Source organism: Sapajus apella, unplaced genomic scaffold (genome assembly GCF_009761245.1).
Source record: "Sapajus apella isolate SASKATOON/1434 unplaced genomic scaffold, GSC_monkey_1.0 scaffold128, whole genome shotgun sequence".
NCBI classification, from domain to species: Eukaryota; Metazoa; Chordata; class Mammalia; order Primates; family Cebidae; genus Sapajus; species Sapajus apella.
In genome coordinates, this window is record NW_022437068.1 from 3,155,890 (window position 1) to 3,173,663 (window position 17,774).

A 17,774-nucleotide genomic window follows, 5' to 3' on the forward strand; every position below is an offset into this window, starting at 1 on the left:
GGGTGAATTATAATACATGAATTAATGCACGTAAAGCACTGATAGCATCTGCACATCACAGATATTCAATAAATGTGACAATGGTGACAATGACAGCAATGATGACAAAGACAATGGCCTCCTGGGAAGCTGAGCTCCTTAGGTCTTCGTCTGTGAGTGGAGTGGGCAGTAACTCACAGGAGTTAAGAACGTGTTGTCTGTGGAGTCATACAAACCAGGGTTTGTTCTCAACTATTAGCAGCTCCTTGAGCAAAATCCTTCCTTCTCTGTGCCTCAGCTGCTTTACCTGTAAAACTGAGCTTCGACTATGTCTTTCTGAGGAAGTAAGGTAACACCTGTGAAATGGACTGTTTGCAAAAATGACCCAATTTTTCACACCCTGCCATATCCGTGCCCCTTTGCCATGCTTCCTGTCAAGCGGCAGAGTCTCTTTCTTCACTTCCTTCAATACCGATGGCCTTGTAACTTGATGTGGCCAACTGACTATTCCTTCTCACTTTAAGTAAGTATCTCTTCTTATTCTGGGACCTCACCACCACCCTATGAAGAGGCTCAATCTTACCTGAAGGATGACGACACATTAATCAGTCATCCCCCTTGACCCTGCCAACAGTCAATCAATCCCCAGAAGCAGAGGCAGCCTGCTGGCCCACAGCTAACCACAGACATGTTAGACAGTCAACACCAGAAGAACTGCCCCACTGAACCAAACTTGTACTGCCAATCCACAAAATTGTGACCAAAATAAACGGTCGTGATTACAAATCACTATCATAGGCTGTTAAGTTCCACAGCAACAGCTAACCAACGCAGCATATAAAATGCTTGGCCTAATTAATGGAAGCCATGATGAAGATGATAATGATGGTGATGATGATGACAACAGTGCCCATGCTTTGGCCTCTGTTGGGAACATAAGAAAAGGTTGTATCATGACTTCTTCTGTCCTAAAGGAGCTCCTAACACTATGCTATTTAAAGGAAAAGAAAGACAGCAAACAGTGACTTCCGACGAACTCCCAGTCACTTGCTTGTTCTTCAAAGTCTTGACCAACTATTACGACCTCACGCCCCTGCTAAGGAAATTTGACTTTGCCTCCACAGTGAAGAGTTATTGGCAGATTCTAAGGCTGGGAATGATGGGATAAGAGATGCTTTAGAAAGACCCTGCAGAGAAAGGGTCAGAGGAAGAGACTGCCTGTGGGAGGTCTTACGTGGTGGTTGAGGGGAGCAGTGACACCAGCCTTCTGCTCACACCTGCCGTGGCTCCCCAGGGCTCTAAGAATAAACTCTAGACTCCACAGGGCCTGGGGTGACTGGCCCTCTACCCTTTTGAACCACTCTTCCCCATTCTCACTCTGTTCAGCCCATCCTGCCCCTCTTAGCTCCTCTCTGTGCCCTGATTCCTCTTCCCTTGGTGCCTTGGCACATGCTGTTCCATTGCCTCCCCTCCCTTCTTGTGCTCATCCTTCAGATCTCCATAGCTGGGATGTCACTGGACCCTTCATCTAAGTCAAGTCACCCTGATATGCCCACTTAAAATCCCTGTGTCCGTCTTTTGTGGCAGTCACAATGGTTTATACTTGCCTATGTAATCCATGAGTGATGGTTCATGGGTATCTGCCCCGCCCCCCCCCCAGGCTCTGAGCTCCTCTAGGGAGAGGCCAAGTCATGGCCCGATGCCTGGAGTGCATCAGGCATAAATGGAACAGTTGTAAAATGAACAGACTCCCTTGAGTAAAAACCCTTTGGGGCAGAACACCCATGTGCATATTCAGAATCTCCCAGTCCTGAAATCATGTGGGAGGAGAAAGAGGCCACAATTCTTAGAGCTCTTCCCTCAAGACAAATCAGTCTCGCCCTGGAAGTGTAGCCCAAGACTCTGGCACCAGTTTTATAGCTTAAGGACACATTTAATCAGGCCAATAAATAATCCATTCCACCAGCCCTGGCAGTTGTGTGGAAGGTCCTTAAGGAGAGAGCAACATCGAGGTAGAACATTGAGTTCCCCAACCCCAAGGACATGAAATTCTCCTGAGGGGTTTTCATCATCTAGACGAACCGGGAATGCTTTCACAAGCCTTGCTTTGCAAACAAGCCTGTGATCAGAAACAAACAAATAGCCTCTGTGTGGACATCTGACATCTAGGAGACTTCATCGGGGCAGCTACAGGGAGACAGGCACAACAGAGAAACACACAGAGCTGAAAGCAACACGAGACTCTGTGGCCTGACCCCACAGTTCCCAAATAGGCGAGTCACTGACATCTCTCCCCTTCATCTTACAGACTCCTTCTTCTTACTTGGAGCTGCAGGCTTGTGTGTAGCACTCATGGGCTTATGTGTCCATCTGTCCATGTCTCTCACTAGACCACCTGCACCAACAGGGCAAGGACAGAGCTTACTCAGCCATTGTTTCCTACTCATAGTTCAGTGCTTGCCATGGAGCTGGCTCCATAAATGTTTGCTGATTGTATAAGCAAAGGAGAAAGGCTGAGCTATAAGAGAAGATGATAAGGTCAACCACATGTATACACGAAGATAAAGCTGAAAGCATAGCAGAGAAATGGAATGGGGTCTGGAGCCTCTGGATGGAGACATTCCTGAAGCCTTCACCACCAGTGGAGTTTTCACTGGTGTGCTCCAGGGTATTCCCTTTGTTGATTAATCCAGGTCCACACAAAGATTGTTACTTAAATATTCTCCTCGTTCATAATAAATAGCCCCAAACTGGAAACAACCTACATGTCCATCAACAGGTGAGGAACAAAGCAATCAAGATATATTCATACAACCATCCATGTAATGGAATACTACTCTGCAACTCAGCCATGAAGGGAACAAACTGCTTGTTACGCACAGAATGTTCCTGACCCTCCAGAATGTGAATGTGAATGTGAATGTGAAGCCCTAACCCCAGCAGGCCTGTCTTTGGAGATGGGGCCTCTAAGGACATAATTAAGGTTAACTGAGGTCGTAATTAAGGTGAAGTAAGCTCTAATTCAATAGGATTGGTGTCCTTATAGAGAAAGCACCAGAAAGCACCCTCCTCCCCCATTCCTCTCCCTCCCTCTGCTCACCCCTTCCCCTCACTCCCTGCACACACTGAGGAGAAGAGGCCAGGTGAAGACATAGTGAGAAGGTGACTGTCTGCAAGTCAAGAAAAGAGCCCTCAATAAACCAAATTGGCTGGCACCTTGATCATGGACTTCAGCCTCTGGAACTGTGAGGAAATGAATTTCTGTCATTTAAGCCCCCCCGTCGGTGGTGTTTGTTATGAGAGCCCAAGCAGACTAAGGGACTGCAGATACACACCACAATACAGCATGCTGAGCATCACCAGCCTGAGTCAGAGGCCCACATCCAGCGTGAGTTCACTTAAATAAGGTCTGTGAGCTTAAGCTTGTCCAGCCCACCTTATTTTGTTGCTGTTGCTGTTCTGTTCTGTTTTGTTTTGTTTTAAGCTTTTAGCAGTCTGAAGCCGTGGTTTTTAGTTTCTGTCTCTAGTGATAAGTGGAAAAGAGGGATGAGGAAGGGACTTTCCTGGCCCAACCAGAAGCAGAAACTAAGAACCCATGACTGTTCTCTCCCGTGGACAGCCCTAGGCAAATTTGTAATTACCCAACAGTTTCTTCTTGCCTATTGCACAGCCGAAATCCATTTACTGAGACCATGGTACTGCAGTAAAGATATTTCATTGACAGGAAATCGGCCATGTGGAAGAGAGTTATTGCTCAAATCACTCTCCCCAAAGGCTCAGAGGTTAGGCTTTTTCAAGGATAGTTTGGCGGGCAGGGGTCTAGGGAATGGGGAATGTTGATTGGTTGAGGATGAAATCATAGGAGTATAGAAAACAGTCTTCAGGTGCTGAGTCTGCCTCTGGGTGGGGGCCACAGAACTGGATGAATCACAGGTCTGGGTGGAGTCAGCCAGTCATGAGAAAGGCAAGAGTCTGAAAGGACATCCCAAAAGGTCAGTATTAGGGTCTGCAACAGTGATGTTATCTACAGGAGTAATCGGGGACGTTTCAAATCTTGTGACCTCTGGGACAGTGGCTGGTTACATTTAACTATATGCACATTTTAGCAGGATTCAGGCCCCCCTCACAGCCCTAACTTTGTGGACTTTCATTAGTTTTACAAAGGCAGTTTAATTTTAGGCTAGGTTATCATCATCCTTGCCATAAGTTTAAACTATAAAAAAGGTTAAACCTTCCTCCCAAGGTTAGCTTGGTCCACACCAGGATTGACCAAGGACAGCTTGGAGGTTAGAAACAAGATGGAGTCAATTATGTCAGATTTCTCTTACTGACAAAATTTTGCAAAAGGAATTTCACAACTATAGTGAAAAGATTCAGACCAGTGGCTGCCTCTGGGAAGGCAGGAATTGACTGGATAGGGGAAAGAGGAATTTTTGGAGGAGCTGGAGATGTGGCATGTCTTGATGTGGGTGGCATTAGATGCATGTAGACATGTGTAAAAGCCATCAACCTGTCCATTTAAGATGTAGGCATTTTACTGTATGTAAATTACATCTTAATTGTTTTTTAGCTGCACTAGATTCTCTGAGCTTCTTCTAATTCCTTTGCCTTTAGGATTCTGAGGTAGAGTACAGCTACTCTGCAGCCTCACTTCTCTGGGCCTCTTTGGGGGCAGTGTGCTGTGACCAGAGGGGCCAGGACAGGAATTCACAGAGCTAAGCACTGGATGCTGGCCAGGCAGAGTCATGGGGAGCAGAAGCCGAGTGAAAGCAGAGGAAGCCCGGCAGTGGCCAGAAGGCAAAGCAGACACAGAGAGAGAAGAAAGACGACGGGCGGAAAAGGGGAAAGAGAGAGACAAAGGAAGACTAAGAGAGAGATGGAGAGAAGGGCAGAGAGCCCAAGAGTGACGGACGAAGGAAGAGACTGAGAGGTAGACAGAGACACAGACAGAGAGAGGCAGATTGCCATGTGTGGCCCCAGCGAGGCAACCATTTTGCATTTTGCTCGGTTTTCAGCCCTGACTTCCACATCCCATAAGGCCGCCTGAGTTCCAAGGCTGTCCCTGAGTCTCCACGACCCCGAACTATACTTGCTTCCAATGCAGACCTGATTACCTTATGCGGACTTGAGGGAGGCCCTCTTTCTCATGCAGCCTGAACTGTGTCCCCAGTGCTGCGTGGTCATTTCTTTCTTGTGCGTCAGCCTCACCTCAAGGACTAGGAGTATCTGGAGGGTGGGAAGCTGCTGCCACCCACCTGCATCCTCCAGCAGGTGAAGGTCAGATAGCTGAGCTGAGCAGTTAGTTCATCATCCCTACCATGAAGCACTCAAGGGCACTGCCAGGTGCTCACAACCTTCAGATGTGCTTCGGACAATGGCCCCAGCCCCTGGGCCTCCCTGCTAGGTCCTGGTTGTGGGGCTGGGGAGAAACTGGTGGGGGCAACAGAGGGGGTGGGGTGGGAGCAAGATGCCCAGGTTGGAAAATAGTGGAGGCGTCTTGTGTGCTGGGCGAAGCAGGGTGGGCCCTAAATAGGAAGACTGGTCACACAGTAGAACCACAGGCATTAGAAGGCAGGGCTCACTCAGCCAAGAGGTGGAGGGTGGGTGAAGGAAGGCTGTGGGAAGGCCTTGGGGCTGGTATGTTGGAAAGACCTGGGCAGGCGTGGTATGTCTGTTGCACAATTTTCCAGTGGTCACTGGACTCTGGCTGAGTAGCCAGAACCCAAATCCTCCTCTGCCTGCCTTCCAGACAGCCGGAAGGCGCAGGGTCCCAGCTGAGTGGATTAACTACCAATTACCACAAAAGAAGCCCAGTGTGAAATTTGAGGGATGGCAGCAGGTCCAGCTTCTGCTAGGACTTCTCTCATCCACTGCCAAGAGAGTTTCATCTGAAGACAACCCTAAGCACGTGCTGGTCATGTCTCCGTTTCGTGTCCAGGAAGGCCGGGCTTTCCGGAGTCTGCAGGGTGCTTACCCACCGTGGGCTGTTGTCTGCCTGACAGCCCAGCCCTGAGATTGGGGACTTTCCATCTTTTTCTTCCCAGATGGCCTGGTCTGAGGCCTTAGATCTTTGGGAATGTGTTTGCCTGTGTCCCGAGGGTGATGCTAAGGAGGTCTGAGTTCTCCTCCAGTCCCTCTGGCTGGAATGCTGTGAGTGTGGCTGGAGGATGTCTTGCATGTGGTTCCCGTTTGCATCTTCGACAGCCCTCCAGCAAGATAGGCGGCTGGCTGGGTTTCTGTTCTGATGGGAGCTGCGTGGGCGTTTTAGTCAACAGGGAGACTGGTCTTTGAGGAACTGGAGAGAAAGCAGAGATACTTTTCACTTCTCCCACCTCGCCTTATTCCACGTTGTTTCAACAAGTGATCTTGGGTGTAGAATTAAAATCTTATTTTTGAGCAGATTCTGGCCGCACCACTAAGTTGCCGTGTGACCTGGAGCCACTCACTTTGGCATCTCTGTGCCCCAGATTCCTCGTCTGGCTGTGCCTCTTCCCATCTGGTGATCCATGGCTTCTGTGAGCTCCAAACCTGCCAGTCCTCTGAAAGAAATCACAATTTTCTTTGTGTTTCAAAAACCAAGGCTAAGAACTGATATGTAATCATTCATATCTCCCCCTGCTCCCCAACAATGTAAGCCTTGGTTTCTCTATAGGTGGAGTGAGCGTAATCAACGCTCCCAAGCTGCAGAAGGAACTAGCTCTTATGGAATTTGCAACCTGAAATAGGTGATGCAAAGATTTATACCAATATCTGCCCCAACCTTCCCAGGTCCCACACATGTAATTTGCTTGCCTGTGTTCCTCACAACACCCTGTGTTCCTCGGGCCTGCCCTCCCTCAGCAGGGCCTGCAATAGCCAGTCCTTACATTCTGAGAGCTTTGAGTGCACCTGGCCCTGTGCCTAATGTCTTGCATCCCTAATATGTTGTGGGTGATTACATCTCTGGGAGGTGGGAACCAGTATCACTTCCATTTTAAGGACAGACAACTGGATCACAGAGTTTAGACCACACGACTGCACCTAAGGTTCTTATTTCTCCCTAGGCTCAGCTTTTAGCTGTGCCTCAAAGCTGGGGCTGTGTGAGAGAGAGAGAGAGAGAGAGAGAGAGTGTGTGTGTGTGTGTGTGTGTGTGTGTGTGTGTCTGTGTATGAGTGCAGTGGGCTGTGTATTGAGCTATGTGTGTGCTGGGGGTGTGTGTTGGGTGTGTGTGTGTGTGTTGGGGGGTATATGTTTTGAGGTATGTATTGGGGTATGTGTGTGTTGTTGTGTGTGTGTTGGTGTAGGGGAGAGTGTGTGTGTGTTGGGGTGTGTGCATATTGGTGTGTGTATTAGAGTATGTGTGTGTCAAAATGTGCGTTTTGGGATGTGCGTGTTGGGGTGTGTGTCTTGGGGCATATTTGTATTGAGGTGTGTGTATTGGAGTATGTGTGTGTTGGAGTATGTATGTGTTGGTGTATGTGTGTGTTGGAATATGCATGTGTTGCTATGTGTGTGTGTTGGGGTATGTATGTATTGGGGCATATATATATTGGAGTATGTGTTTGTTGGTGTGTGTGTCGGGATGTATGTGTTGGAGTGTGCATTGGGTGTGTGTGTTGGTTATATGCATATTGGGGTGAGTGTGCTGGAGTACGTGTATGTTGAGGTGTGTATGTTTTGGGGTATGTGTGTGTTGGGGGTGTGTGTGTTGGAGTATGTGTGTGTTAGGGAGTGTATGTGTTTTGAGGGTGTGTGTCTTGGGGTGTGTATATGTATTGGAGTATGTAAGTGTTGGGGTGTGTATATGTGTTGAGGATGTATTTGTTGTGTGTTGGGGGGTGGGCATGTGTGTGCATGGAATGATCTGCTGCATGAAATCACTGGCCCTGAAATGTAGTAAGTTCTGAATAAACATGGGTCATTGTGAAGGCTTCTTTTATTTCTTAACTTTTTTTTTTTTTATCAAGGTGTAACATTCAGCAAAGTGCACGCATCTTAACTGTAGAGCTTGATTAACTTTTGCTTGTGTATATATGCACACCACCACCCCCAGGATCAATCAATCTGTTGGACACCTGCAGCTCCCCAGCAAGCTCCCTCCAGCCCAATTTCTCCATCCTCCAGACTCCTATCATTACAGATTATTTGTGCCTGGTTTTTGTCTCCATATAAATGGAGCCACACAGGTTGTGTGTACTGTGAGTATGCACGCAGGATGTGTGCACTCTTCTGTGCCCGGCTTCCTCTGTTCAGCATAAAACCTGTGCACTGAATCCATGCTGTGTATAGCAGCAGCCTTTTTCCTTTTGATGTGCTGTAGCATTGCATCACATGAACTGACCCTTCCATGTCTATCCATTCTCCTGGTGATGGACATTTGGTCTGTTGCCAGTTGTGGCTATCATGCATCAAGCTTCTGTGAACAGGACTTCTGAGAACATAAGCACTGATTTCAGTTGGGCATCTACCTAGACAAGAATGTGCTGGGTCTTAGGGTCTATGCAGATTTAGTTTAGTCTTAGAATAATAATATGTAATATAATGCTGCCAAAAGTTTTCTGAAGTGGTATTAAGTGATGATCCACACAGCAACAGTTGAGGCTTCCACACCCACACCCGCACTGTGCAGGTTGGTTTCTCCAGGAGCAGATGGGGCCATGGAGTTTGGGTCTGGAGATAGTGATTGGGGATCCACACCTGTGAAGAGAAAAGGGAGAAACAAGATGGGGCGGAGGGAGGAGCTGAGTTGTGGTGCAGGTCAGACAAAGTCCCAGTCAACCCAGCAGGGAGCTGGCATGAGAACTGCCCAGCAGCGGGACCCACATCCAGTGGAAACAAAAGGCTGACCTCTCAGCCCTGCTGCACTCAGCCACCTGACCTGGGTTGCCCCAGGAGGGCCATGGCCTAGGGCGGGGTGGCTCTCCTAGCAAAGGCAGACCTTGGAGGAACCGACAGCTGCAGGCCACCTGCTGACGGCAGTATAACTGTCAGTGTACCACACCTGCTAGCCATTTTAGTGGGGAGTGTGATGGTATCTTCTTGTGACTTTAATCTGCATTTCCAAGAAGACTAATAATGCTTATATGATAATTGGCCATTTAGATGTGCTCTGTTATGCAGTCTCTCTTCACAGCTTTTTATCCATTTTAAAAACTGGGATGTCTGTCTTCTTCTTTTTTAGAGACAGGGTCTCACTCTGTCACTAAGGCTGGAGTGCAGTGGTGTGATCACGGCTCACTGCAGTCTGGATCTCCAGGGCTCAAGCAATCCTCCCACCTCAGCCTCACAAGTAGCTGGGAGCACAGGCGCCGCTATCACACCCAGCTTTTTTTTTTTTTTAATTTTAGTAGAGATATGGTCTCACTGTGTTGCCCAGGCTGGCCTCAAGCTCCTGAGCACAACGGATCCTCCTGCCTCGGCTTCCCAAAGTGCTGTGATTACAGACATGAGCCACTGTGCCTGGCCTGTCTTTTTCTTATTAATTTATGAAAGCTCCTTATATGTTCTAGATATGAGTTCTTTTTCTTAAGTGTATTTCAAACATCTCTCAACCTGTTTGGTTAAGGAATTTTTGTCTGCCCCAGGGTCATGAAGATATTCTTGTATTTTATTTTCTAGAAGATTTTTTTTGTTTTACTTTAGGTCTATGATGGATCTCAAATTAATTTGGGGGTATGATATGAGGTAGGTCCATCTTTCCTCCATATGACTGTCCAATTGAACTAATACCATTTATTAAATATCACCTTCCCTTACTGAATTATGCATCTTTATTGTGAATCCAGGGATTGAACACATGTGGGTTTGTTCCTGGGCTCCCTACTCTGTTCTGTTGGTCCACTTGACTAGGATTACATTATGCCACACTGTCTTCTTACCCTGGATTTAGGAAAACCCTTGACACCCAGTCCAGTAAGTCATCCAGCTTTGTACTCTTGTAAGATCAGTTTACCCATTCTAGGTCCTTGGAATTTCCATATAAATTTTAAAAGCAGCCTGCCAGTTTTCTTGTAAATACCTGCTGGAATGGGTTTGTATGAAACATACAGATCAATTTGGCAACTTAATATCATAATAATATTAAGCTGGTCAAACAACAAACAGTGTACAGTCCTCAATTTATTTAGGTCTTCTTTAACTTCTCTGCAATGTTTTATATCATCATAGAGGTCTTGTGCTTCTTTCATTAGACTTACTAATAAGTATTTGATGATTATTTTGGTATTATTATAAATAGCACATCCAAATTTTCATTTGTTAATTGTTGCTAGCACATAGAAACTCAACTAATTTTTGTATATTGATTATAACCTTGCTAAACTTACTCATTAATTCTAATAGGTTATTATTGGATTTTGGATTTTTTTCCATATGCCATATTATCATCTGAAATGATGAGTTTGTATGTTTCATTTCAATCTTTATTATTTTTATCTTTATTTCTGCCTCATTGAAACAACTGGGCTCTACTGTACATGTTGAGTAGAAATGATAGTGGCGGACATCCATTTCTTGCTCTTATCCTTAGGAGAAAAGCATTCAGTATTTTACTATTAATGATGATGTTAGCTCTGTGTATGTGTGTGTGCCCGCATACACGTGTCTTTGATGGAAACCCTTTATCAGACTAAGTTTTCCTCCGTGCCTCTTTCGTTGAGAGTATTTTTTTTAATGCATGAATAAGTATTAAATTTTAACGAATCTTTGCCCATATGTACTGATTTTAGTTCACATCTGCAGCTACAGCTCTCAAAAGCTGGGAAGTGGTCTGCGGCTGGTGTCAGGCCAGAGGTTTCACAGGGAGTTCTGCCCTCATGGAGACTGGGTGAGACGGTCACAGGAGGCCAGAGCAGGAGATAGCCCCAAAGGCACAAATCAGCAACACTGACATGATCACACACCTTGGTCCTCATGACCTCCTCTTCTACTCACTCCCAGCAAGGACTTGGGATCTGTTTAGAATAGAAGAGAAACTAGTGCCATGCATATAACCCTGTGGCAGGCACTGCACTAGGCATGACGGGAGGGCAGAGGACACAGGTACTGCCCCTCCAGGGCCCTGGGGCATCTCCACATATCACACCATCCTGCACTCCTAGGAGGGCCCCGACTCTGGGCTAGAGCCCAGGCCTGTGTCCCTTTCCTCCACCAGCCCCACAGCACTCCCTCCCCACCCCCACCAGAGACCAGGGCCCTTGGGAGCAGTCGGACTGACCATGAACAAACAGAGCAAGAGCAGTGGAAAATGCCCCGAGTGGTCTCCACCCTCACCCGTCTCTTCCCCTGCCCAGTTGTCTTGTGAATTCTTGGCCTTCCCAGTGCGGTCTGGGAAGACTTCGACGGTTTCCTTCCAGAGCTCCAAGAAGCCAAGAACAGAAGCTGCTCCAGGCCATTTCTGTCCCTGGGTCTCCTTTCAAAGGATTTTTGGGTCAATGAAGAGAGAATGTGGCTTGTGGGCAGTCAAGGGAGAGGGCCTATCGTTGTTTCAGATTCCTGTCTTGGCTCAGAGATTCAGACTCTCCAGTTCCCACACTAGATGCCTCAGTCTACTGAGATTAAGGCCTTGCCTCCAAAGAATGGCCATGACATTTTTTGTTTCTGCCGTGTCTGCTCAGCCTCCCTCACTGCCTTCCACAGCAAGCCTCTGTTCCAGCCAGCTTGTGTGGAACTTAGGAATCTTTGGATTATAAATGATGAGCACTTATAATTACTAGCCCAACTCCTAAAGCCAGGATTTATTGGTTCACAGATCTAAAAAGCCGAGGGGGAAATGGCCTCAGGTGGGGCTGGTTCCAGGTGCTCAAACATTGTCACCAAGAATGTGACTGTCTCCATCTGTGACTCTGTTTTCTCTTGTATGAGCTTTATTATCTCCCTTTGTGGTGACAGATTGGGCTTGCATCCTTCCAACTTGACAACTGTTGAAAAGACAACACTTTTTTCAATAGGTGAAGCAGCAGTCTCAGGAAAGGCTCTCACTGGCCCAGCTGAATTCACACACCCGTAATGAGAATCAGCCCCACTGGAAACACATGATCTGAGGATGTGGGAAATGTGCATCCTCAGAGGAAAAACAACAGGTGTTACAACCAGAATTAAGGGTGTTAAACAAGCAAAATCAGCAGGCGTGTCCTCTTCTAGCTTCCCTGCCACCTCTATGCATTTGTTCAAATTTCCCTTTCTGGAATTCTCTTGGCCTTCCTGGGCTCAATGCTTCCTTTTCTTCAAGCCCTGCCGCCTTAGGAAGGCTTCCCTGGCCTTTGAGCCCCCCGCTGCTCTGAACTCACCATGTACCAATGGTCTAGACATTTGATTTTATTTTAAAATTAAAGTTATCTGATTTTTTTGATCCTATCAAAATAATATTTGTTCCCCAAACAAATCAGAAGACACAAAGATGAAATCCTCTATCATCCACAGAGCCTTCTCTGGGGAGGGGACACTGTGCCCAGGTTTGAGTAGAAATTGGCAGGGGAGGGGCGGGGCCAGGAGTGTCTCAGCGCCAGGAACCAGCATGGGGTGGGAAGATTAGGATTGGAAAAAGCTCAAAAGCTTTGAGGAGCTGAAGGAGCCCAGTGAGCAGGAATAGAAATAGAAGGGGTCAAGGGTTTGGGGCAAGGTTGGCTTGAGGGGGCTTTTAATCTAGTGAGCCAGGAAACCACAGGAGGAAGTTAAGCGGGGAAGCAGCATGATCCAACTGGCGCTGCAGCCGTTCCCTGTGCTGCACGCTGGAAAATGCAGAGGGGCAAGGTTGGAGGCCCCTCCGGTCACCCAGGCCAGAGATGAAGCTGGTTGGGCCGACGGCGGTGGTCGTGCCGAGGAATAGAAGCGGGTGGGTTTCAGAGACAGAAATGACAGACTTGCCGATGCTCTGGTGTGACAGTCAGGGTGGGGACATGAGGTTGAGTGATTTCTGGGTTTCTGGCTTGAGCAGTCGTGTGAATGGGGTGCATTTACTGCCATGGGGAAGATGGTGAGTAGGGGACATTCTCTCTCGATGTGTGCCCAAAATGGGAATCTATACTTACATTTTGCATAAGTTGCATGGTGACACTCTGCTTCCTCCTCTTTTCCCCACTCAACTGAGCATCCTTCCATGTCAGCCTGGCACTCATGGCCCTCATGGCAATGCCAGCACACTATTCCCTAAGATGATATCCCGTAATTTTTTAACCAATCCCCCATAGTGGACACATAAGTTGTTTCTGTACCGCCCATTTAGGACTTGACTCCATAGTACATTTTATTTTATTTTTATCGAATTATTTGTTTCTCAGTCATTAGTCCCTTTATGTTTTCTCCAGCTTTCCCAATTTCAGGACCTGCAAGCTGTCTCCATGCTCCTGCCCTCGGTGCCTTGCACTGTGGCCACTAGATGGCGGTGTTGCATAGGGTCCCCGTTGGCTCCAGTCCACAGGAGACCACTCAGCAGGACGCCCGACCTCCAGACTCCGGCCTGCACCCGCACGGCACGACCATCCCCGGAGACCCGTGGGTGGACTTCACATTCTCAGTGCCCAAAGAATTCCTGCCCTAGGTGTGACCTGCGGCCCACTTGTAAACGGATGTCTTTGCTCTTCCCTGCAGAAATTGGTCGGGGGTTGGGGGACTGGCGCTTTTGGCAATGGCTTCTGAAATGTGGTGTCCCAGGTGCCGACGATGCCTGAGAGGGCTCGAGGTGCCAGGGGCCACGCTACCAGAGCTTATTTGGTAGGTTTTTAGAAAAACATAATTTGTCTTTCAGACACACAATTTCATTTACTACTATTATTTAGAATGAGATTCAGTCCAAAGAAAAAAATTTAAATTAAAATTTTAAATGTAAAGAAAACTAGCAGTACAAGTAGCACACGGATAAATCACTGTGTTCACTGCAGATTGCTGGCTTCCAGCTCAGCCTAGATGGGAAACTATGATGGCTTCATCAAATCTTGGAATGACTGAATTTTAAAACTTAGACCCCGGAGGAGGTCACACCTAGAAGCAGAACCTTAGAACCTCAGTATCTTGATGGCATTTTCAAAGATAATGCCATCTTAATCAATACTGTATCACCTTTTTTTTTCTTTTTTCTTTCTTTTTTTTTTTTTGACAGAGTCTCGCTCTGTTGCCCAGGCTGGAATGAAATGGTGCAGTCTCGGCTCACTGCAACCTCCGCCTCCTGGGTTTAAGTTATTCTCCTGCCTCAGCCTTCCAAGTAGCTGGGATTACAGATGCCTGCCACCACGCCCAACTAATTTTTGTCTTTTTAGTAGAGATGGGGTTTCACCATGTTGGCCTGGCTGGTCTCGAACTCCTGATGTCGTGATCCGCTCTCCTCAGCTTCCAAAAGTGCTGGGATTACAGGCATGAGCCACAGCGCCTGGTCACTTTATTGTCTTTATCTCAATACTTACGAAAATGATCTTGCAACTTGGAGAATCCATAAGAGCTTGGGATCATGGTATTTTGGAAGATTAGACTTATGGAATCCTAGACTTCCAGAACTTCCACTCCACATTGAGGTTGGTGGAAGAGGAAATTACGGTTGGAAAAGAGTGATTGAGGTCCTACAGAATGGTGGCCTCCAAGGCTCCTGCCTTCTTCCTCCTGCCTCCTGTCTGACCCTCCACCCCAGCGTGCTCAGGGCTCCCACTGTGCATTCTGCTCCCAGTAGAGAGCACCACCCGGAACAGTTCTCTGCTTGTTGGCAACACTCACGCCCCCATCTCCTTCCCGGTGCTCCTTCTCTATGCTAGCTAATCTGGTGGCTAATGAATCCACAGTCTCAAATTGATGGGCAAATGAGTGATTTATATGAACAAATGACCACCCTCCCCCATCAAGTAATAAGTGCTTTCTATGGAACATTGCAATCTACACGGTGGTGCTGATGGTGACATTTGAGGCAGGATGGTCATCAATGAAGACAATATCATGACATCTTTGGATGAAATGCCTCCATTTTTGCATTTTATTTCCACTAGGGATTGCAGAGATTGGATTTGGGGTTGCAGAGAGAGCTCTCCAGAGAAAACTTGCCTCTGCTTCTTTTCTTACCTCAACATCAGATGTCCAACTAGAGACCAAACTCATTCACTTCTGGAGGTCTGAATGTTTACAACTCCTTCCCACCTTTCTTTCTTTTCTTTTGAGACAGGGTCACACTCTCACCCAGGCTGGAGTGCAGTGCTGCGATCATGGTTCACTGCAGCCTTGCCCTCCTGGGCTCAAGTGATCCTCCCACCGTTAGCTTTGGTGAATCCATCTGGCTCTGCAGCAACCTCAATTCTTGCCCTCAGAAGGAGTCTGAGCAAAGTACATAAGGCAAAGTGAGAGACTGAGGAAAGTTTTAGAGCAGGAACGAAACGAAGTAAAGTAGTCTCAAGAGAGGCCAGGCAGGCGACTTGAGAGGTGCAGGTGTGCGGTTTTGACCTTTGATGGGGTTTTATATATTGGAGTGCTTTTGGGGGGTTGTGTCCCTCCTCCCCTGATTATTCCCTTTGGGAGGCTGTCCACCTGTGCAGTGGCCTGCCAGCACTTGGGCGGGGCTGCACGCACAGTGTGTTTACTGGAGCTGTGCAGACGCTCACTGGAGGTATTCTTCTCTTATCAGTCTAGCATTTCTAGAGGAAGGTCGTATACCTATTAAACTCCATCATTGTCCTCTTAATGCACATGCCTGAGGCCACTTGCCCAGCTCCTAAGATCTTATCAGGACGTGGCTGATCACCAGCTTCAGATGTTTCTGTCTATTGGGAGACGGGCTTTCCTTCTGGCTGCAACCAATTATCATTATTTTAGAGGGACAGTTAACAATCACCTGACCATCACCTGATGGTGGCCTCACATTCCTGGTTGGAGGCGGGGCCCTCTCCTGCCCTGCTCACGTCTGACTAGCTACCTGCAGTAACACTACCTCAGCCCCCTTCCCCGAGAGCTGAGACCATAGGCACACACCACCACATCCATCTAATTTTAATATTTTTTTGTATAGATGCTGTCTCCCTGTGTTGCTCAGGCTGGTCTCAAACTCCTGGGTTCAAGTGATCCTCCTGCCTTGGCCTCCCAAAGTCCTCCACATCTTTTAAGACTTTACTGAGATGTCACCTCCTCTGGAAAGCCTTCTGGGATTGTTCTTCCCAAATGCTGAACATCTGAGGGCTTCGTATCAGCACCACGCATTTGTCTGCCAGCTATAATCTCCAAACTCTGTTCACTAAAAACCACTGGGGAATGATTATTCTCCAATGCCTTTCTAATGTCTTAGAATTCGTGACCTAGGGTTTGCCAACCTGAGGGCCCACAGTGGCCGGTTCAGAATGCTGGGGACTGCAGTAAACCAGAGGATTTACCCGGTGATCGTTCCTCATTCTGGCCAGCAAGGCCATCTGGGAACGACAGTTCAGTATTGCCAAATCTTCTACTGGTTTGAAGACGCTGATGACATGGTTTGGATCTGTGTCCCCACTCAAATCTCATGTCAAATTGTAATCCACATTGTGGGAGGTGATTGATCATGGGGCGGATTTCCCCCTTTGGTACTGTTTTTGTGATAGAGTTCTCATGTGAAGTGCCTCATTCCCCCTTCGCCTTCCGCCATGACTGTAAGCTCTCTGAGGACGCCCCCTCCAGAAGCAGCTGCTGCCATGCTTCCTATACAGCCTTTGGCACTGTGAGCCTATTAAACCTCTTTTCTTTATAAATTACTCAGTCTCATAGCAATGCAAGAATGGACGGATAGAGCTGATAATTATTTTTACATAAAAACCTCTCCTTTCAGGCAAATAAAGCACATTGATGGATTTGGCTCTGGAGCCAGGACTCTGTAGGTCCTTGTTGGTCTGGGTGCTTCTGGATGCCCGGAGTCATGCATGGCATGGGTGGTCTTCAGCAGCCACTGCTACTCATTCACCCTCTGCCTGTCACAGCATCTGGAACCTTACATTACTGCAGGCATGCTGCAGAAGTTAGGTGCAGCAGCTTTAAAACGTGACCCCCAAATTCTTTGATGCTCCTTCCATCAAGAGGCAAAGGTGCAGTAAACCAGATGATTTACCTGGTGGTCACTCCTCATTCTGGCCACCAAGGCCGCCTGGGAATGACAGTTCAGGGCAACCCGACCCCTCCTTCCCCTGCAATCTACAGCCTGTGGTTGCTTGACCAATGGAGTACGGCAGAAGAACCACCATGCCAGCTTCTGGACGCCTGCTCTCAGAACCCAGAGAGGTCCTGAGGAAGGCCAAGCAGCCTGTGAGGAGGATGAGTGCAATGAAACCAAGACCCTCATCCCCCACCCCACTCCCCCGACAGCCAGCCCCAACTTGCCATGAGGGCACCATCTTAGAAATGGACCCTCCAGGCCCCAGCCAAGCTGTCCCAGCTGACACCACACAGAGCAGGGATGAGCCTTCCCCTCTAAGCCCTGCCTGAACTGTGGATTCACGAGCAAAATCAAGCTCCTAAGCACGGGGGTTGTTTGTCACAGTAGTAGATAACTGCAACATCCATAGCCCTGGGCTTGAGTCCTGGCTCCTTTCGCCCCTGACTCTGGCATCTTGGGCCCTTTGCCTCCCCACAGCCTCAGTCTACTCACTGAAGAAGGGAGGGTTTGGTCTGCTCACAGTGTGGAATGCTGTGTTGTTTATGCAGCGGTGGGGGTGTGAAGCGGCATCCCCCCAACACCCGGCCTTGAAAAGCAGATGGGCATCGTCGAGGGAAGCACAAGATGCCCTGACCCCGTGACCCCAGCCTCCGGCCACCCTGCCTGAGATCCCCCCCTCAGCCCCCAGCTCTGGATTTCCACCCTGAATCCTTCCCTAGCTCAGGCCGGATGC

At 48.0% G+C, this 17,774-nt stretch overlaps 1 long non-coding RNA gene across 2 annotated transcripts in view; it reads left to right on the top strand.

Annotated features, from left to right (window-relative positions):
* Window positions 1–16,490, top strand: part of LOC116539407 — a 30,629-nt gene extending 14,139 nt beyond the window's left edge. Inside the window, exons 2-4 of one of the 2 annotated variants that reach the window (XR_004264031.1) lie at window positions 13,263–13,495; window positions 14,925–15,045; window positions 15,935–16,490. This is a non-coding gene — a long non-coding RNA (uncharacterized LOC116539407). Of the gene's footprint in view, window positions 1–13,262; window positions 13,496–14,924; window positions 15,128–15,934 lie in introns of those variants that run through there. The other variant, XR_004264030.1, reaches the window with a different exon arrangement.
* Window positions 16,491–17,774: the final 1,284 nt, after the last annotated feature.